Source organism: Trachypithecus francoisi, unplaced genomic scaffold, assembly GCF_009764315.1.
Source record: "Trachypithecus francoisi isolate TF-2019V2 unplaced genomic scaffold, Tfra_2.0 Contig00181, whole genome shotgun sequence".
Classification (NCBI taxonomy): domain Eukaryota; kingdom Metazoa; phylum Chordata; class Mammalia; order Primates; family Cercopithecidae; genus Trachypithecus; species Trachypithecus francoisi.
In genome coordinates, this window is record NW_022680500.1 from 236,513 (window position 1) to 261,599 (window position 25,087).

Consider the following 25,087-nt stretch of genomic DNA (forward strand, 5'->3'; position numbering starts at 1 on the left):
TGAAGCCAGCATTATTATTTTTTTTGAGACAGTGTCTCATTGTGTTGTCCAGGCTGGAGTGCAGTGATATGATCACAGCTCACTGCTGCCTTGACCTCCTGAGCTCAAGCAATCCTACCACCTCAGCCTCCTGAGTAGGCAAGCATCATTCTGATACCAAAACCTGGCACAGACACAACAAAAAAGAAAACTTCAGGCCAGAATGCCTGATTAACATAGAAGCAAAAATCCTCAACATCTTAGAAAACCAAAATCCATTAGCACACCAACAAGCTAATATGCCATGATCAAGTAGGCTTTATTCCTGGGATGCAAGGTTGCTGCTTCAACATATGCAAATTAATAAATGTAATTCATCACATAAGCAGAACTAAAAACAAAAACCACATGATCATCTCAGTAGACACAGAAAGGGCTTTTGATAGAATTCAACATCACTTCATGTTAAAAATTCTCAACACACTGGACATCAAAGGAACACACCTCAAAATAATAAGAACCATCTATGAGAAACCCACAGCCAACATCATACTGAATGGGAAAAAGCTGAAATCATTTCCCCTGAGAACCAGAACAAGACAAGGATATCCACCCTCAGTACTCCTATTCAACATAATACTGGAAGTGCTAGCCAGGGCAATCAGGCAAGAGAAAGAAATGAATGCTATCCAAATAGGAACAGAGAAAGTCAAACTATCTCTATTCACAGACAATATTATTCTATACCTGGAAAACTCCATAGTCACTGCCCAAGGGCTTCTATAACTGATTTAAAAAAAAAAAAAAACTTCAGTAATGTTTCAGGATACAAAATTAAAGTACAAAAACTAGTAGCATTTCTATACACTAATAACATCCAGGCTGAGAGCCAAATCAAGAACATGATACCATTCACAACAGCCAAAAAAGAACAAAATATGTAGTAATACAAATAACCAGGAGGTGAAAGGTCTCTACAACAAGAATTACAAAACACTGCTGAGAGAAATCAGAGACTACACAAACAAATGGAAAAACATTCCGTGCTCAGGGAAAGGAAGAATCAGTACTGTTAAAATGGCCATACTGCCCAAAGCAATTTAGAGGTTCATTGCTATTACTGTCAAACTACCAAATGATATTCTTCACAGAATTAGAAAAAAACTATTCTAAAATTCATATGGGACCAAAAAGGAGCCTGAATAGCTGTAACAATCCTAAGCGATAACAACAAAGCCAGAGGCATCACACTACCTGACTGCAAACAATACTATAAGGCCACGGTAGCCAAAGCAGCATGGTGGTGGTATAAACCAAAGGAACATGTTAGAGAACCCAGAAATAAAGCTGCACACATGCAATCATCTCATCTTCGACAAAGATGACAATAACAATCAATGGGGAAAGCAGTCGCTATTCAGTAAATGGTGCTGTGATAACTGGCTAGCCATATGCAGAAGATTGAAACTGGACCCCTTTCTTACACTGTATACAAAAATCAACTCAAAATTGATTAAATACTTAAATGTAAAACCCCACTCTATAAAAGCCCTGGAAGATCACCTAGGCAATACCATTCTGGGCATGGGAACAGGCAAAGAATCCATGATGAAGACGCCAAAAGCAATTGCAACAAAAGCAAAAATTGACAAATGGCATCCAATTAAACTAAACAACTTTTGCACAGCCAAAAACTATTAACCATGTAAAGAGACAACCTATGGAACGGGAGAAAATATTTACAAATGATGCATCCAATGAAGGTCAAATATCCAGAATCTAAAAGGAATTTAAATTAACAAGCAAAAGCAAACACCTCCATTAAAAAAAATCATGGGCAAAGGACTTGATTAGACACTTCTCAAAAGAACACACACTTGTGGCCAAGAAACATTTGAAAAAATGTTCAACATCACTAATCATTAGAGAAACGCAAATCAAAACTACAATGAGATATCATCTCACATCAGTCAGAATGGCTATTAGTAAGAAGAAAATAACAGATGTTGGTGAGGTGCAGAGAAAAGGACATGCTTACACTGCCGGTAAGAATGTACATTAGTTAAGCCACTATGTAAAACAGTTTGGAAATTTCTCAAAGAACTTAAAACAGAACTACCATTCTGTTTGGTGTGCATGGGGACCCAGGAATCCCATTATTGGATCTATACCAAAAGGAATATAAATCACTCTACCAAAAGGACACATGCACTCCTATGTTCATTGCATCATTATTCACCATAACAAAGACATGGGATCAACCTAGATGCCCATTAATTGTGAACTGCATAAAGGAAATGTGGTACATATACACCATGGAATACTACATAGCCATAAAAAGAATGAAACATACTTTGCAGCAACATGGATGGAGTCTGAGGCCATTGACCTAAGCAAATTAACACAAGAACTGAAAACCACATATCACATTTTCTCACTTATAAGTGGGAGCTAAACATTGAGTACACACGGACACAAAGAGGGGAACAAAAAACACCAGGGTCTTGTGGTGGAGGGTGAAGGATAGGAGGAAGGTGAGAGTTGGGGCTAAAAAATTGCTTTTCACATATTATACTCACTACCTGGGTGATGAAATCATTTGTATACCAAACTCCAGCAACACACAATTTACCCATGTAAGAAACTTACACATGTACTCCTTGAACCTAAAAGTTGAAAAAGAAAATAAACAATTCCTATATTTTTACTTAACACTTAGATATCTGTAGTCCACAATATATTCATCTACTATGTACCCCCATAAATTAAAAATTAAAACAAAACACAATTTAGCTATTTCTATGCTACTGTACACTCTTCTTGAATATATTTAATAGCTGCATACTAAGTGCATATATAGCTGACTTAGAAAATACAGTTTACTTAGCCATTAGTTTTTGACTAAAGCATTTAGGACGTGTGCTTTTTTTTTAAAAAAGTAATGACCACAGATATTTTTGTTTGAAGTAATGACTACAGAATTAAAATAAGAACTTTAGTATATACTGCAAACACAATCGTACCTAAAATATTAATACAATAGGAATAATAATAACGATGGCTTGGGTGAATATTAGATGTTTGGAAAATTTCAAAACAGACACCTTTTCCATTTTACTTTTTATTATGTTTTCCAGCTTTATTGTGGAAATGTTTGTCAATTATAATTGGCAATTAAAAATTGTATATATTTAAGTTGTAGAATGTGATGTTTTGATATACATATACTCCTTTTTACTTTCAAAACGATATTACTTTCAAAATAATATTACTTAAACTTGCCACTGCACAGATGAGTAACTGTTATTTCTTTGGACATACTTCAGGTGGTCTGGAGTGGCATCAGAGAAAAGCTATGGCTTCTCTGTCCTTGCTCACATTGTAGGATCCTGGTGACAATCAACCACTGTAGATGAGAACCAAAATGGGCTCCAGGAAGAGGAGGAGTAAGAAAACCAGACAAGAATGCAGAACTGAGTGACCCACAAAAGATTATCTATTAGTCTACAAAGTGGCACTTTTAAATATCAGCTTTATTATTATTTTTGAGACAGAGTCTTGCTCTGTCACCCAGGCTGGAGTGCAGTGGTGCAGGGTCACTGTAACCTCCGGATCCTGGGTTCATGCGATTCTCATGCCTCAGCCTCCTGAGTAGCTGAGATTACAGGTGCACACCACCACACCTGGCTAATTTTTGTATTTTTAGTAGAGGCAATGTTTCACCATGTTGGCCAGGCTGGTCTCAAACTTCTGTCCTCAAGTGATCCCCCCACCGCATCCTCCCAAAGTGCTGGGATTACAGACGTGAGCCACATAAAATTCGCCATTTTAAGGTATACAATTCACTGATATTTAGTATGTTCACACAGTTGTGCAACCATCATCAATATCTAATTCTAGAAAATTTCCATCACCCAAAAAGAAATTCTGTGTCTATTTGCAGTCACTCTCCATCCCTCAGGCCATTCGATAGTTTGTTTTTAGTAGAGACAGGGTCTCACTACTTTGCCCAGCCTTATCTCAAACTCCTGGGCTCAAGTGATCCTCCTGCTTCAGCCTACCAAAGTGCTGGGATTATAAGCCTGAGTCATGGTGCCTGCCCCCCGAGCCCTTTTAAATTCATGCTATTTTGAGCTATGCCTTTCTCTTTACCTCTCCAAGCACAATGAATGTCTGTTTTTGTTTTGAGCACTACATTAATCAGAATGGTGTAAAGCTACCAATTTATTTTAAATTTTAAACATGAATGTACTTTAGGACCTGGTAATTCAATCCTAGGTATTTATCAAAGAGAAATGAAAACATATGTCCACAGAAAGCAAGAGTGTTCATAGCAGATTTCATTCATAATAGCTAGCCAAAAACTGAAAACAGCCTAGATATCAATAATCAGGAGAATGGATAAGCCAATTACAGTTTATTCATATAATGAAATGCTACTCAGAAATGGAAAAGAATTAACTGCTAATATTGCAATTAATATTTTACATATATCCAATTGAGATTATTCTGAGTAAAAGTAGCCAGCTACATATATACAAAATTGATGTTGTATAATTCAATTTATTTGAAATTTTATCCAGGCACAGTGGCTCATGCCTATAATGCCTGTACTTTGGGAGGTGAAAAGATCACTTGGGCCAAGGAGTTTGAGTCCAGTCTGGCAAGATAGTGTGACCATATCTCTAAAACAAATGCCAAACTGTGCCAGTCTTTAGTCTTTCAAACTTGCATTATGACTTTTCTAGAAAAGATTTAGTTTAGCATAAATAACCATAATACAGGGATTCAGTATAGCCTTTAGGCTGGTTAGGATTTTTAATGTTGCTGGTAGAAAAAAGTAAGTGCTATGCTTAAAGATAAGAGAACAAGAAGGCTGAGAAAATCTCAGGCATTGTGCTACCATGCTCCCGGGCAAACATGACTGATCACACAGCACCCTTTTTTACTGAGCTCCAACTTGGCCTCATAATGCTTGCCAAGGGGGGCTTCAGAAGCCACTACCAATCAATCAGAATTGGCATTGAGATAAAGCCTATTTGCATCCTTCTTCCATGTTGTAATTTGACTATAGATTTGGAATTAGAAGGAGGTTAAAATGAAGCAGCTAGTGGGAGAGCAGTTTACTAAGGACTACTCCTGTTCGCCATTACAAGGAGCCATGTCCAAGATCCCCAGTCTTTGGAAGGACAGTGAATAAAAATTATATGGCTACCTCAGGTTGAATATTCCTGCTTGGCTTCTGAATAATGTACAACAAATTTGGGGGCTCATTATGCTGCCTTACTCAGCTTTTTAAAAAGCCCATTGTAAAAAATGTTTAAATAGAAATAAAAACAATTTTTTAAAAATCATCTTTATCTTGTACTTAATGACTAATAACATTCTGTTGTATATCTTTCCAACTTTTTGTATAAATTTAACGCCTGTTTAATGCATATTCCTTGATTCAGATGGGTTGCATGTGGGCTAAGGGTAGTACAAGAAAGAATACATTGAATTTATGTATTGATTATAATATATATCTTATATTTGAGACATTGAAATGTGAAAAAGTTCTTTTTAGAATGGAGTAAATATAAATATTGCATAATAAAGTATTTTATTGATTTCAGAATGTGTAATTCCAAAATTTAACATCTCTAAAATCCTGATGTAGCCTATAGTCATGGCACATTATAGAATAACTGGTAGATTTTTTTTCTAAAAGGTAAATAGAAATGATACATTAACAATTGATGTTGTATTAGGTTTTACATAATGATAAACATTTATGAAAATTTATAAACATAAATATATATGTTGGTTATTCTACATATTTTTTAAAATTTACTCTTCTAAATAACAGAATGGTGACATTTGGGTGATTAAAAAATATACTTTTCTTCTTTCTTAAATATTTTAATAATGAGCATCTTTTATTTTTAAGGTAATAGTAAAGTCATTAATCTAAATAAAATATAGCAGTAGACAGGTATTTTGTTACCCTTTTTACATAAGACAATGAAAGATTAGAGGACTTGCTCAAAATCACACAGCTGCTAGATACTGGAGCAAGGATTTGGATCCAAGCCTGACTTCAGAGGCCACATCTCTTTCATGGTGCCCATCCTGTAATTGATAAGGAAAGATTGAAGTCCAGAGACTTGCCAAAGTCTCATGCTATTCTTTTCCAAGCTTTCTATAACCATTCAGCTTCCAAAGCTGTCTTGTAATAACATTTTTTATTTTCAATTTTAATTTTTTAACTTTTATTTGATTAATTTCTTACGAAAATTGCAAAAATAATACAGAGAATCCTCATATATAGTTCACCAAGATTTCCCAAAAGTTAGCATCTTTCGCAACTACAGGAAAGTTATCTGACTCAGAAATTAACATTGATAGAAACTCTTTAGGGAACCCCAGGATAATTATATTATATTCAATTAATAATTAGGTTGAATAGTGTAATGGTTAAGAGCAGAATCTCTGTCACCTGACAGTTGTGGGGTCTAGTCCATCTTCTGCTACCAGCTAATTGTATGATTTTTTTGCAGTTTATATAACCTTTCTGAAATTCTGTTCTATAAAATAAAAACATTAAAATCACTTCACTGAACTATTATAAACATTAAATCAGATAAATATGGGAATCACTGGCATATAGTAATGACTCTGTAAATATTAAGTGTTATTGTTGTTATAACAATTCTCCTGTCTCAGCCTACTCACTGGCATCAAAGGGAGGATCCTGTCTTGCCCACAGAAAAACAAGCACTACCACATATCAAAGATCACTCTTATACTTTTGCAGTCCACCGTCTACAATGCAAGAAAGCATGAAGCCCCTGGCATTGCAGCTCCAAGGCAGGCCCTTACCATGAAACCCTGGTTTTTCTCTCTCTGACTCCCAACACTCCTCTGCTCCCAAGATGCCCCTGTCTACCCTCTGTTTCAATTGGGGAAAGGAAGGGTCTTACATCCAACATGACTATCTGCCTGGGCTAGATGGGTTCCTTATGGGAAGAGAAGTTACATCTCAGGACCCCAAAAGCTCCTTCAGTGGTATTAACTAAGGGGCAGCTATACTCTTCCAGAAAATGGAGTAGAGAGGAAGGAAGAAAAAGGATAGAGAGAGAGGCAAAAGTGTGATAGGTGAGAGGAAGGGGAGTTAGATGTAGAAGGGAGAATGACAGCCACAGAAATGTACCTAACCAAGGTTTCCTTACCATTCTTACTCATGACACCTAAACATTATGGTGTCCTGAATGCAGTATAACAGTACAGATGTAATGTTATCAAATCCTCCTTGATCTGGAAACTGTCCTTTTTTTTAGCCCTTGGGCACATTTCCGTCTTCAGCAAAACTTCATACTAATCTAAGGTCATATTGCAAATAAAGTCAATTAAAATCTCCAGGTGCTGCTGGTGATTTTGCTCACAGGCGCTGCTGCCTGGTGAGAATTTTCTTAGCTTGCGCGTGTTGCAATAATTCTTTTTAAAAAATCTAAATTCATGTGTCTGTTGGCTGTATGGATGTCTTCTTTTGAGAAATGTCTGTGCATATCCTTTCCCCACTTTTTGATGTGGTTGTTTGTTTTTTTCTTGTATATTTGTTTGAGTTCTTTGTAGATTCTGGATATTAGCCCTTTGTCAGATGAGTAGGTTGCAAAAAATTTCTCCCATTCTGTAGGTTGCCTGTTCACTCTGATGGTAGTTTCTTTTGCTGTGCAAAAGCTGTTTAGTTTAATTAGATCCCATTTGTCAATTTTGGCTTTTGCTGCCGTTGCTTTTGGTGTTTTAGACATGAAGTCCTTGCCCATGCCTATGTCCTGAATGGTACGACCTAGATTTTCTTCTAGGGTTTTTATGGTATTAGGTCTAACATTGAAGTCTCTAATCCATCTTGAATTATCTTCGTATAAGGGGTAAGGAAAGGATCCAGTTTCAGCTTTCTACTTATGGCTAGTCAATTTTCCCAGCACCATTTATAAATAGGGAATCCTTTCCCCATTTCTTGTTTCTCTCAGGTTTGTCAAAGATCAGATGGCTGTAGATGTGTGGTATGATTTCTGAGGACTCTGTTCTGTTCCATTGGTCTATATCTCTGTTGTGGTACAAGTACCATGCTGTTTTGGTTACTGTAGCCTTGTAGTATAGTTTGAAGTGAGGTAGCGTGAGGCCTCCAGCTTTGTCCTTTTGACTTAGGATTGTCTTGGCAATGCGGGCTCTTTTTTGGTTCCATATGAACTTTAAAGCAGTTTTTTCCAATTCTGTGAAGAAACTCATTGGTAGCTTGATGGGGATGGCATTGAATCTATAAATAACCTTGGGCAGTATGGCCATTTTCATGATATTGATTCTTCCTATCCATGAGCATGGTATGTTCTTCCATTTGTTTGTGTCCTCTTTGATTTCACTGAGCAGTGGTTTGTAGTTCTCCTTGAAGAGGTCCTTTACATCTCTTGTAAGCTGGATTCCTAGGTATTTTATTCTCTTTGAAGCAATTGTGAATGGAAGTTCATTCCTGATTTGGCTCTCTGTTTGTCTGTTACTGGTGTATAAGAATGCTTGTGATTTTTGCACATTAATTTTGTATCCTGAGACTTTGCTGAAGTTGCTTATCAGCTTAAGGAGATTTTGGGCTGAGACGATGGGGTTTTCTAAATATACAATCATGTCATCTGCAAACAGGGATAATTTGACTTCTTCTTTTCCTAACTGGATACCCTCGATTTCTTTCTCTTGCCTGATTGCCCTAGCCAGAACTTCCAACACTATGTTGAATAGGAGTGGTGAGAGAGGCATCCCTGTCTTGTGCCAGTTTTCAAAGGGAACATCCATACAGCCAACAGACACATGAAAAATGCTCATCATCACTGGCCATCAGAGAAATGCAAATCAAAACCACAATGAGATACCATCTCACACCAGTTAGAATGGCAATCATTAAGAAGTCAGGAAACAACAGGTGTTGGAGAGGATGTGGAGAATAGGAACACTTTTACTCTGTTGGTGGGATTGTAAACTAGTTCAACCATTATGGAAAACAGTATGGCGATTCCTCAAGGATCTAGAACTAGATGTACCATATGACCCAGCCATCCCACTACTGGGTATATACCCAAAGGATTATAAATTACTCTACTACAAAGACACATGCACACGTATGTTTGTTGCGGCACTATTCACAATAGCAAAGACTTGGAATCAACCCAAATGTCCATCTGTGACAGACTGGATTAAGAAAATGTGGCATATATACACCATGGAATACTATGCAGCCATCAAAAACGATGAGTTTGGGTCCTTTGTAGGGACATGGATGCAGCTGGAAACCATCATCTTAGCAAACTATCACAAGAAGAGAAAACCAAACACCGCATGTTCTCACTCATAGGTGGGAACTGAACAATGAGATCACTTGGACTCGGGAAGGGGAACATCACACACTGGGGCCTATCATGGGGAGGGGGGAGGAGGGAGGGATTGCATTGGGGAGTTATACATGATATAAATGATGAATGATGGGTGCTGACGAGTTGATGGGTGCAGCACACCAACATGGCATAAGTATATATATGTAACAAACCTGCACGTTATGCACATGTACCCTAGAACTTAAAGTATAATAAGAAAATAAATAAATAAAATAAAATAAAATAAAATAAAATAAAATAAAATAAAAAATCTAAATTCAGATCTTCACCTTTAATCTTGTCTAGTTGCTTTAAATCTAACATACCAGACTCAATGTCAGCTTGATTTTTGATCAGGCCATCTTTTATGTTGCTGTGCCAAGTTTTGAGTCATCTGCAAGTATAAGAGCATGTCATAGGTTGAGAAATAGGAGGAAGGTAGACGCACACCCTCTGGGTGTCAAGACCTAGTCTAGGAATAAATGTAAGACAGAGCAGAAAATACGAGGCTCAGGAAAGGGTCTGAAGAGGGAAGCAAGCACAATCATACTAGTTATCACTGTGAATCCATGCTCTCCATACCTCCTCTCTCACATCTGCTCCAGAGACACCTGTTAGAGGATAACTTTGAAGCAATGTTAACATTTTATACCCAAAACTATATTTTTAGAACACATCCAGCCTAATACTTCATATAATCCAGAGAGACTATGAACATTTCTATGTAAAGCTTCCCTTTTTATTTCTCAAGGCTTCATCAGGAATCTGTGCTTTTTATTAAGTAGCATTTTCCAAGCCTGGCTCAGAGGAAGAGAATACTTCTGTACTGGACCTCACTTCCTGGCTCTAACTGCTTAATACACACAGGTCTAACAGTTCCTGATTCTTTAATAATTCAACTGGCATTAACAATAGCTGTATAAGGAATAGGAAGAGCTCCAGTCTCCAACTCCCAGCGCGAGCGACACAGAAGACAGGTGATTTCTGCATTTTCAACTGAGGTACTGGGGTCATCTCACTAGGGAGTGCCGGACAATCGGTGCTGGTCAGCTGTTGCAGCCCGACCAGTGAGAGCTGAAGCAGGGTGAGGCATGCCGCACCTGGGAAGCGCAAGGGGGAAGGGAATCTCTTTTCCTAGCCTGGGGAACTGAGACACACAACACCTGGAAAATCGGGTAAATCCCACCCCAATACTGCGCTTTAAGCAAACGGGCACACCAGAAGATTATATCCCACACCTGGCTGGGAGGGTCCCACGCCCACGGAGCCTTCCTCATTGCTAGCACAGCAGTCTGCGATCTAACGGCAAGGCAGCAGCAAGGCTGGGGGAGGGGCGCCCACCATTGCTGAGGCTTAAGTAGGTAAACAAAGTCCTGGGAAGATCAAACTCGCTGGACCTCACAGCAGCTCAAGAAGGCCTGCCAGTCTCTGTACACTCCACCTCTGGGGACAGGGCACAGCTAAACAACAACAACAACCAAAAGGAGCAGAAACCCCTGCAGATGCAAACAAGTCTGTCTGACAGCTTTGAAGAGAGCAGTGGATCTCCCAACACGGAGGTTGAGATCTGAGAACGGACAGACTGCCTGCTCAAGTGGGTCCCTGACTCCTGAGTAGCCTAACTGGGAGACATCCTCCACTAGGGGCAGACCGACACCCCACACCTCACACGGTGGAGTACACCCCTGAGAGGAAGCTTCCAAAGCAAGAATCAGACAGGTACACTCGCTGTTCAGCAGTATTCTATCTTCTGCAGCCTCTGTTGCTGACACCCAGGCAAACAGGGTCTGGAGTGGACCTCAAGCAATCTCCAACAGACCTACAGCTGAGGGTCCTCACTGTTAGAAGGAAAACTAACAAACAGGAAGGACACCCACACCAAAACCCCATCAGTACGTCACCATCATCAAAGACTAGAGGCAGATAAAACCACAAAGATGGGGAAAAAGCAGGGCAGAAAAGCTGGAAATTCAAAAAATAAGAGCGCATCTCCCCCTCGAAAGGAACGCAGCTCATCGCCAGCAATGGATCAAAGCTGGACAGAGAATGACTTTGACGAGATGAGAGAAGAAGGCTTCAGTCCGTCAAACTTCTCAGAGCTAAAGGAGGAATTACGTACCCAGCGCAAAGAAACTGAAAATCTCGAAAAAAGAGTGGAAGAATGATAACCAGAATAATTAATGCAGAGAAGGCCATAAACGAACTGACAGAGATAAAAACCATGACATGAGAAATATGTGACAAATGCACAAGCTTCAGTAACGGACTCGATCAACTGGAAGAAAGAGTATCAGCGATTGAGGATCAAATGAATGAAATGAAGCGGAAGAGAAATCTAAAGAAAAAAGAGGAAAAGAAATGAACAAAGCCTGCAAGAAGTATGGGATTATGTAAAAAGACCAAATCTACGTCTGATTGGGGTGCCTGAAAGTGGGGGGAAAATGGAACCAAGTTGGAAAACACTCTTCAGGATATCATCCAGGAGAACTTCCCCAACCTAGTAGGGCAGGCCAACATTCAAATTCAGGAAATACAGAGAACGCCACAAAGATACTCCTCCAGAAGAGCAACTCCAAGACACATAATTGCCAGATTCACCAAAGTTGAAATGAAGGAAAAAATCTTAAGGGCAGCCAGAGAGAAAGGTCGGGTTACCCACAAAGGGAAGTCCATCAGACTAACAGCAGATCTCTCAGCAGAAACTCTACAAGACAGAAGAGAGTGGGGGCCAATATTCAACATTCTTAAAGAAAAGAATTTTCAACCCAGAATTTCATATGAAGACAAACTAAATTTCATAAGTGAAGGAGAATAATATCCTTTACAGATAAGCAAATGCTTAGAGATTTTATCACCACCAGGCCTGCCTTACAAGAGACCTGAAGGAAGCATTAAACATGGAAAGGAACAACTGGTACCAGCCATTGCAAAAACATGCCAAAATGTAAAGACCATAGAGGCTAGGAAGAAACTGCATCAACGAATGAGCAAAATAACCAGTTAATATCATAATGGCAGGATCAAGTTCACACATAACAATATTAACCTAAATGTAAATGGACTAAATGCTCCAATTAAATGACACAGACTGGCAAATGGATAAAGAGTCAAGACCCATCAGTCTGCTGTATTCAGGAGACCCATCTCACATGTAGAGACATACATAGGCTCAAAATAAAGGGATGGAGGAAGATCTACCAAGCAAATGGAGAACAAAAAAAAAGCAGGGGTTGCAATCCTAGTCTCTGATGACTAACAGACTCTGATGAAAACAGACTTTAAACCATCAAAGATCAAAAGAGACAAAGAAGGCCATTACATAATGGTAAAGGGATCAATTCAACAGGAAGAGCTAACTATCCTAAATATATATGCACCCAATACAGGAGCTCCCAGATTCATAAAGCAAGTCCTTAGAGACTTACAAAGAGACTTAGACTCCCATACAATAATAATGGAGACTTCAACACCCCACTGTCACCATTAGACAGATCAACGAGACAGAAAGTTAACAAGGATATCCAGGAATTGAACTCATCACTGCAGCAAGCTGACCTAATAGACACCTACAGAACTCTCCACCCCAAATCAACAGAATATACATTCTTCTCAGCACCACATCGCACTTATTCCAAAATTGACCACATAATTGGAAGTAAAGCACTCCTCAGCAAATGTAAAAGAGCAAAAATTATAACAAACTGTCTCTCAGACCACAGTGCAATCAAACTAGAACTCAGGACTAAGAAACTCAATCAAAACGCTCAACTACATGGAAACTGAACAACCTGCTCCTGAATGACTACTGGGTACATAACGAAATGAAGCAGAAATAAAGATGTTCTTTGAAACCAATGAGAACAAAGATACAACATACCAGAATCTCTGGGACACATTTAAAGCAGTGTGTAGAGGGAATTTATAGCACTAAATGCCCACAAGAGAAAGCTGGAAAGATCTAAAATGGACACCCTAACATCACAATTAAAAGAACTAGAGAAGCAAGAGCAAACACATTCAAAAGCTAGCAGAAGGCAAGAAATAACTAAGATCAGAGCAGAACTGAACAAGATAGAGACACAAAAACCCTCCAAAAAATCAATGAATCCAGGAGCTGGTTTTTGAAAAGATCAACAAATTGATAGACTGCTAGCAAGACTAATAAGAAGAAAAGAGAGAAGAATCAAATAGATGCAATAAAAAATGATAAAGGGGATATCACCACTGACCCCACAGAAATACAAACTACTATCAGAGAATACTATAAACACCTCTATGCAAATCAACTAGAAAATCTAGAAGAAATGGATAATTTCCTGGACACTTACACTCTCCTAAGACAAAATCGGGAAGAAGCTGAATCCCTGAATAGACCAATAGCAGGCTCTGAAATTGAGGCAATAATTAATAGCCTACCAACCAAAAGGAGTCCAGGACCAGATGGATTCACAGCTGAATTCTACCAGAGGTACAAGGAGGAGCTGGTACCATTCCTTCTGAAACTATTCCAATCAATAGAAAAAGAGGGAATCCTCCCTAACTCATTTTATGAGGCCAACATCATCCTGATACCAAAGCCTGGCAGAGACAAAACAAAAAAAGAGAATTTTAGACCAATATCCCTGATGAACATCGATGCAAAAATCCTCAATAAAATACTGGCAAACCGGATCCAGCAGCACATCAAAAAGCTTATCCACCATGATCAAGTAGGCTTCATCCCTGGGATGCAAGGCTGGTTCACATTGCAAATCAATAAATGTAATCCAGCATATAAACAGAACCAAAGACAAAAACCACATGATTATCTCAATAGATGCAGAAAAGGCCTTTGACAAAATTCAACAGCCCTTCATGCTAAAAACGCTCAATAAATTCGGTATTGATGGAACGTACCTCAAAATAATAAGAGCTATTTATGACAAACCCACAGCTAATATCATACTGAATGGGGAAAAACTGGAAAAATTCCCTTTGAAAACTGGCACAAGACAGGGGTGCCCTCTCTCACCACTCCTATTCAACATAGTTTTGGAAGTTCTGGCTAGGGCAATCAGGCAAGAGAAAGAAATCAAGGGTATTCAGTTAGGAAAAGAAGAAGTCAAATTGTCCCTGTTTGCAGATGACATGATTGTATATTTAGAAAAACCCATCGTCTCAGCCCAAAATCTCCTTAAGCTGATAAGCAACTTCAGCAAAGTCTCAGGATACAAAATTATGTGCAAAAATCACAAGCATTCTTATACACCAGTAACAGACAAACAGAGAGCCAAATCATGAATGAACTCCGTTCACAATTGCTTCAAAGAGAATAAAATACCTAGGAATCCAACTTACAAGGGATGTAAAGGACCTCTTCAAGGAGAACTACAAACCACTGCTCAGTGATAAAAGAGGACACAAACAAATGGAAGAACATTCCATGCTTATGGATAGGAAGAATCAATATCGTGAAAATGGCCATACTGCCCAAGGTAATCTATAGATTCAATGCCATCCCCATCAAGCTACCAATGACTTTCTTCACAGAATTGGAAAAAACTGGTTTAAAGTTCATATGGAACCAAAAAAGAGCTCGCATTGCCAAGACAATCCCAAGTCAAAAGAACAAAGCTGGAGGCATCACGCTACCTGACTTCAAACTATACTACAAGGCTACAGTAACCAAAACAGCATGGTACTGCTACCAAAACAGAGATATAGACCAATGGAACAGAACAGAGTCCTCAGAAATAATACCACACATCTACAGCCATCTGATCTTTGACAAAACTGAGAGAAACAAGAAATGGAGAAAGGATTCCCTATTTAATAAATGGTGCTAGGAAAACTGGCTAGCCATAAGTAGAAAGCTGAAACTGGATCCTTCCTTACTCTTATATGAAAATTAATTCAAGATGGATTAGAGACTTAAATGTTAGACCTAATACCATAAAAACCCTAGAAGAAAACCTAGGTAATACCATTCAGGACATAGGCATGGACAAGTACTTCACGTCTAAAACACCAAAAGCAATGGCAACAAAAGCCAAAATTGACAAATGGGGTCTAATTAAACTAAAGAGTTTCTGCACAGCAAAAGATACTACCATCAGAGTGAACATGCAACCTACAGAATGGGAGAAAATTTTTGCAATCTACTCATCAGACAAAGGGCTAATATCCAGAACCTACAAAGAACTCAAACAAATTTATGAGAAAAAAACGAACAATCCCATCAAAAAGTGAGCAAAGGATATGAACAGGCATTTCTCAAAAGAAGACATTCCTACAGCCTACAGACACATGAAAAAATGCTCATCACCACTGGCCATCAGAGAAATGCAAATCAAAACCACAATGAGATACCATCTCACACCAGTTAGAATGGCAATCATTAAAAAGTCAGGAAACAACAGATGCTCGGAAGGATGTGGAGAAATAGGAACCGTTTTACACTGTTGGTGGGATTGTAAACTAGTTCAACCACTATGGAAACCAGTATGACGATTCCTCAAGGATCTAGAACTAGAAGTACCACACGACCCAGCCATCCCATTACTGGGTATATACCCAAAGGGTTATAAATCATGCTGCCATAAAGACACATGCACACGTATGTTTATTGCGGCACTATTCACAATAGCAAAGACTTGGAATCAACCCAAATGTCCATCTGTGACAGACTGAATAAGAAAATGTGGCACATATACACCATGGAATAGTATGCAGTCATAAAAAAGGATGAGTTTGTGTCCTTGTAGGGACATGGATGCAGCTGGAAACCATCATTCTCAGCAGACTACCACAAGAACAGAAAATCAAACATCGCATGTTCTCACTCATAGGTGGGAACTGAACAATGAGATCACTTGGACTCGGGAAGGGGAACATCACACACCGGGGCCTATCACGGGGAGGGGGGAGGGGGGAGGGATTGCATTGGGAGTTATACCTGATGCAAATGACGAGTTGATGGGTGCTGACGAGTTGATGGGTGCAGCACACCAACATGGCACAAGTATACATATGTAACAAAACCTGCACATTATGCACATGTACCCTAGAACTGAAAGTCTAATAATAATTTTTAAAAAATAGCTGTATTACACCAGTAAGAATAGAAACAGGGCCCACTAGTGCTGCAATAGGTACTTTAACACTGTCATGTTAACAGGAAGACTTTTAACAGTATTTTTTAATATTGTCATTTATCTGACTTTAAGTGAACTCAACTATAATTTCATCAATATTTCAACGCCTTATAAAGCAATATATCTTATGCTTTGAAATCACTATGTTTTAATGAATGTTTACTTATTAGACAAAATATAATTCTTTGGGAATTATTATATTTACAGTCAACTCAGGTATATTCCAAATTTTAATTGCCCATTTTTTTCTACAGACTCACAAATCTGTTTTATATTTCAACCTAATATTTTATTAGGAACTAGAATCAAGCCTTAAAATAGCAAAACAATGGTAGTACTCTCAAGCTTGGTTTCTTAATGATTACTCAGATTTACCCATTTCTTAGGCACTAAAAATCTAAGATTAAACTGGAAAAAAATCAGGTAAGGGGAGTGTGATGTGGGGAAACATGAATAGCATATGAGTTCAAACCCTGGCTTTCTCGCCAAAGTGCCATGCAACTTTGGGAATGTTTCCTCATGTAATAGAAGCTGATTACTGCATGTGTGTAAAGAAAATTCCCTTTTATCCTCTGAAAGTTCACTGAAAGTAAACTGACAAAAGGTAGTTAATAGGAGAAAACGCATACAAATTTATTAACATGCATGGGGAAGAATCACAGAGTGACTACCCAAATAACCCATCAGGCCCAAATACTTTAGCTTCATCATAGGGGAGTTGGGAGAGGGGGAAAATGGGGAATATAGGTCACTCTGTCCAGGGGCAATAAATGATTACTAGGGAGAATGAATGGATGGGGGTCAGGGAATAGAAATTAACTTGTAAATGGTCCTATTTGGAAATTCAGTGATCCTAAAAGACAAGCATTAGCTTGTGAAAGGGTTCATTCAGGTGTGGTTACATTCCTCAGTCTTCTTTTCTGCAAATAATGAGGTAACAAGGAGGGTGATATGATTTGTCTGTGTCCTCACCCAAATCTCATCTTGAATTGTAATCCCCATAATCCCCACATGTCTTGGAAGGGACCTGTTGAGAGGTAATTGAATCATGGGAGTGGTTTCCCCCATGCTGTTCTCATGATAGAGAGTGAGTTATCACGAGATCTGATGGTTTTATAAGCATCCAGCATTTCCCCTGTGGGCACTCATTCTCTCTCCTGCCCTGTAAGAGGTGCCTGTCAGGCCTCTGAACCCAAGCTAAGCCATCATATCCCCTGTGACCTGCACGTATACATCCAGATGGCCTGAAGCAACTGAAGAATCACAAAAGAAGTGAAAATGGTCAGTTCCTGTGTTAACTGATGACATTACCTTGTGAAATTCTTTTTTTTTTTTTTTTTTTTGAGACGGAGTCTCGCTCTGCCGCCCAGGCTGGAGTGCAGTGGCCGGATCTCGACTCACTGCAAGCTCCGCCTCCCGGGTCACGCCATTCTCCTGCCTCAGCCTCCCGAGTAGCTGGGACTACAGGCGCCCGCCACGTCGCCCGGCTAGTTTTTTGTATTTTTAGTAGAGACGGGGTTTCACCATGGTAGCCAGGATGGTCTCGATCTCCTGACCTCGTGATCCGCCCGTCTCTTGTGAAATTCTTTCTCCTGCCTCAGAAGCTCCCCCACTGAACACCTTGTGAGCCCCGCCCCTGCCCGCCAGAGAGCAACCGCCTTTGATTGTAATTTTCCACTACCTACCCAAATCCTGTAAAACAGCCCCACCCCTATCTCCCTCACTGCTCTCTTTTTGACTAAGCCCGCCTGCACCCAGGTAATTAAAAAGCTTTATTGCTCACACGAAGCCTGTTTGGTGGTCTCTTCACATGGATGTGTGTGACATTTGGTGCTGTGACTCTGATCGGGGGACCTCCCTTGGGAGACCAATCCCCTGTCCTCCTGCTCTTGCTCCATTACAAAGATCCACCTATGAACTCGGGTCCTCAGACCAACCAGCCCAAGGAACATCTCACCAATTTTAAATCAGGTAAGCTGCCTCTTTTTACTCTCTTCTCCAACCTCTCTCACTATCCCTCAACCTCTTTCTCCTTTCAATCTTGGTGCCATCCTTCAATCTCTCCCTTCCCTTAATTTCAGTTCCTTTCCCTTTCTGGTAGAGAAAGAGGAGATGTGTTTTATCTGTGAACCCAAAACTCCGGCGCCAGTCACGAATTTGGGAAGACAGTCTTCCCTTGGTGTTTAATCACTGTTGGGATGCCTGCCTGATTATTCATCCACGTTTCAGAGGTATCTGATCACCACAGGGATGCTGCCTTGATCCTTCACCTTGGTGGCAAGTACCACTTTCCCTGTATGACAAGCAACACCTCCCCTTGGGGGAAAATACCCCCCACCCCTTCTCTCCATTTCTCTACCCTCTCTTTTCTCTGGGCTTGCCTCCTTCACTATGGGCGACCTTCCACCCTCCATTCCTCCCTCTTCTCCTTTAGCCTGTGTTCTCAAGAACTTAAAACCTCTTCAACTCACACCTGACCTAAAACCTAAACACCTTATTTTCTCCTGCAACACTGCTTGACCCCAATACAAACCTGACAATGGTTCCAAATAGCCAGAAAATGGCACTTTCAATTTCTCCATCCTACAAGATCTAGATAATTCTTGTTGTAAAATGGGCAAATGGTCTGAGATGCCTAACGTCTAGGCATTCTTTGACACATTGGTCCTTCCCTAGTCTCTGTTCCCAATGCAACTCATCCCAAATCCTCCCTCTTTCCCTCTCACCTGTCCCCTCAGTCCCAACCCCAAGCATCACTGAGTCTTTTCAATCTTCCTTTTCTACTGACCCATCTGACCTCTCCCCTCCTCCACAGACTGCTCCTCCTCAGGTCGCTCCCCACCAGGCTGAATCAGGCTCTAATTCTTCCTCAGTCTCTGCTCCCCGACCCCATAATCCTTCTATCACCTCCCCTCTTCACACCCAGTCCAGCTTACAGTTTCGTTCCACAACTAGCCCTCCCCCACCTGCCCAACAGTTTCCTCTTAAACAGGCGGTTGGAGCTGAAGGCATAGCCAAGGTTAATGCTCCTTTTTCTTTATCCAACCTCTCCCAAGTCAGTTAGTGTTTAGCTTCTTTTTCATCAAATTTAAAAACCCACACTAGTTCATGGCCCATTTGGCAACAACCCTTAGATGCTTTACAGCCTTGAACCCAGAGGGGCAGAAGGCCGTCTTATTCTCAGTATGCATTTTATTACCCAATCCACTCCTGACATTAGCAAAAGCTCCAAAAATCAGATTCTGGCCCTCAAACCCCACAACAGGACTTAATGAACTTCACCTTCAAGGTGCACAATAATATAAAAGAGTTGCAATTACTTGCCTCCACTGTGAGAGAAACCCCAACCACATCTCCAGCACACAAGAACTTCAAAAAGCCTGAACTACAGCGGTCAGGCATTCCTTCAGGACCTCCTCCCCAGGATCTTGCTTCAAGTGCCGGAAATCTGGCCACTGGGCCAAGGAATGCCCACATCCTGGGATTCCTCCTAAGCCATGTCACATCTGTGTGGAACCCCACTGGAAATCGGGCTGTTCAACTCGCCTGGCAGCCACTCCCAGAGCCACTGGAACTCTGGCCCAAGGCTCTCTGACTGACTCCTTTCCAGATCTTCTTGGTTAGGTGAAGACCGATGCTGCCCAATCACCTCAGAAGCCTCCTGGACCATCACAGACGCTTTGGGTAACTCTTACAGTGGAGGGTAAGTCTGTCCCCTTCTTAATCAATACAGAGGCTACCCACTCCACATTACCTTCTTTTCAAGGGCCCATTTCCCTTGTCTCCATAACTGTTGTGGGTATTGACAGCCAAGCTTCAAAACCCCTTAAAACTCCCCCACTCTGGTGCCAACTTGGACAACATTCTTTTATGCACTCTTTTTCAGTTATCCCCATCTGCCCAGTTCCTTTACTAGGCCAAGACATTTTAACCAAATTATCTCCTTCCCTGACTATTCCTGGACTACAGCCACATCTCATTGCCACCCTTCTTCCCAACTCAAAGCCTCCTTCACATCTTTCTCTCGTATCCCCCCACCTTAACCCACAAGTATGGGACACCTCTACTCCCTCCCTGGCAACAAATCACATGCCCATTACTATCCCATTAAAACCTAATCACCCTTACCCCGTTCAATGCCAGTATCCCATCCCACAACAGGCTTTAAGGGGACTGAAGTCTGTTATCACTCACCTGCTACAGCGTGGGCTTAGAAAACCTATAAACTCTCCTTACAATTCCCCCATTTTATCTGTCAAAAAAACGGACAAGTCTTACAGGTTACTTCAGGATCTGCACCTTATCAACCAAATTGTTTTGCCTATCCACCCTGTGGTGACCAACCCATACATTCTTTTGTCCTCAATACCTTCTTCCACAACTCACTATTCCATTCTTGATCTTAAAGATGCTTTTTGCACTATTCCCCTGCACCCCTCATCCCAGTCTCTCTTTGCTTTTACCTGGACTGACCCTGACACCCATCAGTCCCAGCAGTTTACCTGGGCTGCACTTCCGCAAGGCTTCAGGGACAGCCCCCATTAATTCAGTCAAGTGCAAATTTCTTCCTCATCTATTACCTAGTTTGGCATAATTCTTCATGAAAACACACATGCTCTCCTTGCTGATCATGTCCAGCTAATCTCCCAAACCCCAACCCCTTCTACAAAACAAATCCTTTCTTTCCTAGGCATGATTAGGTACTTCTGCCTTTAAATACCTAGTTTTACCATCCTATCTAAACCATTATATAAACTCACAAAAGCAAACCTAGCTGACTTCATAGATCCTAAATCCTTTCACCACTCCTCTTTCTATTCCTTAAAAACAGCCCTAAAAGCTGCTCCCACACTAGCTCTTCCTAACTCATCCCAACCCTTTTCATTACACATAGCCAAAGTACAGAGCTGTGTGATCAAAATTCTTACACAAGAGCCAGGACCACACCCTGTACCTTTCTGTCCAAGCAACTTGACTTTACTGTTTTAGGCTGGCCCCCACATTATTCCTAATACCACACCTGACCCCCATGACTGTATCTCTCTGATCCACCTGATATTCACTCCATTTCCCCATGTTTCCTTCTTTCCTGTTCCTCACCCTGATCACACTTGGTTTACTGATGGCAGTTCCACCAGGCCTAATTGCCACTCACCAGGAAAGGCAGGTTATGCTATAGTATCTTTCACATCTATCATTGAGGCTACCACTCTGCCCCCTTCCACTACCTCTCAGCAAGCCAAACTCATTGCCTTAACTCAGGCCCTCACTCTTGCAAAAGGACTACATGTCAATATTTATACTGACTCTAAATATGCCTTCCATATCCTGCACCACCCTGCTGTTATGTGGGCTGAAAGAAGTTTCCTCCCTATGCAAGGGTCCTCCATCATTAATTCCTCTTTAATAAAATTTTTCTCAAGGTTGCTTTACTTCCAAAGGAAGCTGGAGTCATTCACTGCAAGGGCCATCAAAAGGCGTCAGATCCCATCGCTCAGGACAACACTTATGCTGATAAGGTAGCTAAAGAAGCAGCTAGCGTTCCAACTTCTGTCTCTCACTGCCAGTTTTTCTCCTTCTCATCAGTCACTCCCACCTACTCTCCCACTGAAACTTCTACCTATCAGTCTCTCCCACACAAGGCAAATGGTTCTTGGACTAAGGAAAATATCTCCTTCCAGCCTGACAGGCCCATTCTATTCTGTCATCATTTCATAACCTCGTCCATGTGGTTTACAAGCTGCTAGCCCATCTCTTAGAACCTCTCATTTCCTTTCCATTGTGGAAATCTATCCTCAAGGGAATCACTTCTCAGTGTTCCATCTGCTATTCTTCTACTCCTCAGGGATTGTTCAAGCCCCCTCCCTTCTCTATACATCAAGCTCGGGGATTTGCCCCTGCCCAGGACTGGCAAATTGACTTTACTCACATGCCTTGAGTCAGGAAACTAAAATACCTATTGATCTGGGTGACACTTTCACTGGATGGCTAGAGACCTTTCCCACAGGGTCTGAGAAGGCCACCGCAATCATTTCTTCCCTTCTGTTGGACATAATTCCTCGGTTTGGCCTTCCCACCTCTATACAGTACAGTAACAGACCAGCCTTTATTAGTCAAATCACCCAAGCAGTTTCTCAGGAGCTTAGTATTCAGTGGAACCTTCATACCCCTTACCATCCTCAGTCTTCAGGAAAAGTAAAACAGACTAATGGTCTTTTAAAGACACACCTCACCAAGCTCAGCCTCCAACTTAAAAAGAACCAGACAGTACTTTTACCACTTGCCCTTCTCAGAATTTGGGCTTGTCCTCGCAATGCCACAGGGTACAGCCCATTTAAACTCCTGCATGAATGCTCCTTTTTATTAGGCCCCAGTGTCATTCCAGACACCAGCCCAATTTGGATTGTGCCCCAAAAACTTGTCATCCCTACTGTCTTCTGTCTAGTCATACTTATATTCACCATTCTCAACTACTGGTAAATGCCCTGCCCTTGTTTACACTGCTGGTTTATACTTTTCCTCCAAACCATCATAACTGATATCTCCTGGTTTTACCTCAAACCACCACCCTTAAGTCTCTCTTAAAGTGGATAGAAGATCTTCAGTGGCAAGGTACATGCCAATACTTTCACCCTGATGAAGTCCTATTCTTTACTTTTATATTCACTCTTATTCTTGTTCCCATTCTTATGCCACCCTCTACCTCTCCCCAACTGTGTCAACCACACTATCAATCTCGCTCACTTTTTCCTAGCCATTTCTAATCCTTCTTTAACAAATAATTGCTGGCTTTCCATTTCTCTTTCCTCCAAAATTGCTGAGGCTTTGACTTACTCACTGCTAAAAAAAAAAAAAGAAAAGACTCCATATATTTTTAAATAGTGTTGTTTTTACCTAAATCAATCTAGCCTGGTATATGACAACATAAAAAAACTCAAGGATAAAGCCTAAAAACTTGCCAACCAAGCACATAATTACAATGAACCCCCTTGGGCACTCTCTAATTAGATGTCCTGGGTCCTCCCAATTCTTAGTCCTTTAATACCTGTTTTTCTTCTTCTCTTATTCAGACCTTGTGTCTTCTGTTTACTTTCTCAATTCATACAAAACTGTACCAAGGCCATCACCAATCATTCTATATGACAAATGCTCCTTCTAACAACCCCACAATATCACCCCTTACCACAAAATCTTCCTTCAGCTTAATCTCAGCCACTCTAGCTTCCCACACTGCCCCTAATCCCATTCTAAGGAGCCCTGAGAAACATTGTGCATTATCTCTCCATACTACTTCCAAAAATTTTCACCACCCCAACACTTCAACACTATTTTCTGCTATTTTTCTTACTAACATATAAGAAGACCGGAAAATCAGGCCTCTGAGCCCAAGCTAAGCCATCATGTTCCCTGTGACCTGCAGGTATACATCCAGATGGCCTGAAGCAACTGAAGAATCACAAAAGAAGTGAAAATGGCCAGTTCCTGCCTTAACTGATGACATTACCTTGTGAAATTCCTTCTCCTGGCTCAGAAGCTCCCCCACTGAACACCTTGTGACCCCCGCCCCTGCCCGCCAGAGAACAAACCCTTTGACTGTAATTTTCCACTACCTACCCAATCTTATAAAATGGCCCCACCTCTATCTCCCTTCACTGACTCTCTTTTAGGACTCAGCCCACCTGCACCCAGGTGATTAAAAAGCTTTATTGCTCACACAAATCCTATTTGATGGTCTTTTCACACAGACACGTGTGACAGCACCTTCTGCTATGATTGTAAGTTTCCTGAGGCCTCCCCAGCCATGCAAAACTGTAAGTCAATGAAAACTTTTTTCTTTGTAAATTACCCAGTTTCTGGTATTTCTTCACAGCAGTGTGAGAAGGGACTAATACAGAGGGGAAGGAAAACAGTTGTTCTCTTTGATAAGGCCAGTCTTAATGCAGATAAGGAAAATGTCTCTTGCAGAGATCTGTTGATCTTTGAGGGCTTTTAATTCAAAATGCTCATTATACCTAGGTGCTATATCTTGGGGTGAAGTTCCTCTGGGCTCCATTATGGCAGTTTGCTCTGAGGAAGTAAACTAGAAGAACTGGGTTTCAGGGTTGGCATAGAGAATTACTTTTCCCTATATATTCTTTCATGCTACTTGATTTGTTTTTACTACATGCATGGATTATTTCTTCAAAATAAAATTTCAAATCATGATTTTTTTTTCAATCTAAATAGGATGCATCTTCACTGTAGGAAATGTAAATTCCCAATCTGTTCTCATGTTCCTTTCCTGTCTCTATCCTTTTGGCCTTCCCCATATTCACTCCCCTACCTTTTAAAAAAAGATTCTATTTTCTTCTTGGCATTAAGTTATTTTCTTTGGATCACTACTGCTTTTATCTTTTCCTACCTAGGAGGGATACTCTCAACTTTTCCAACCCTGGCCAACCTTGGTGTTTTAGTCAAAGTTTCCTCTTTTTACATCTGCTTATATAAGAACAATATTTTTTTCATAGAATCTAAAATTACCTATTCCAGAAAATATTTATTGAGCATTGTCACATATGAGGCACTACAAGAGCT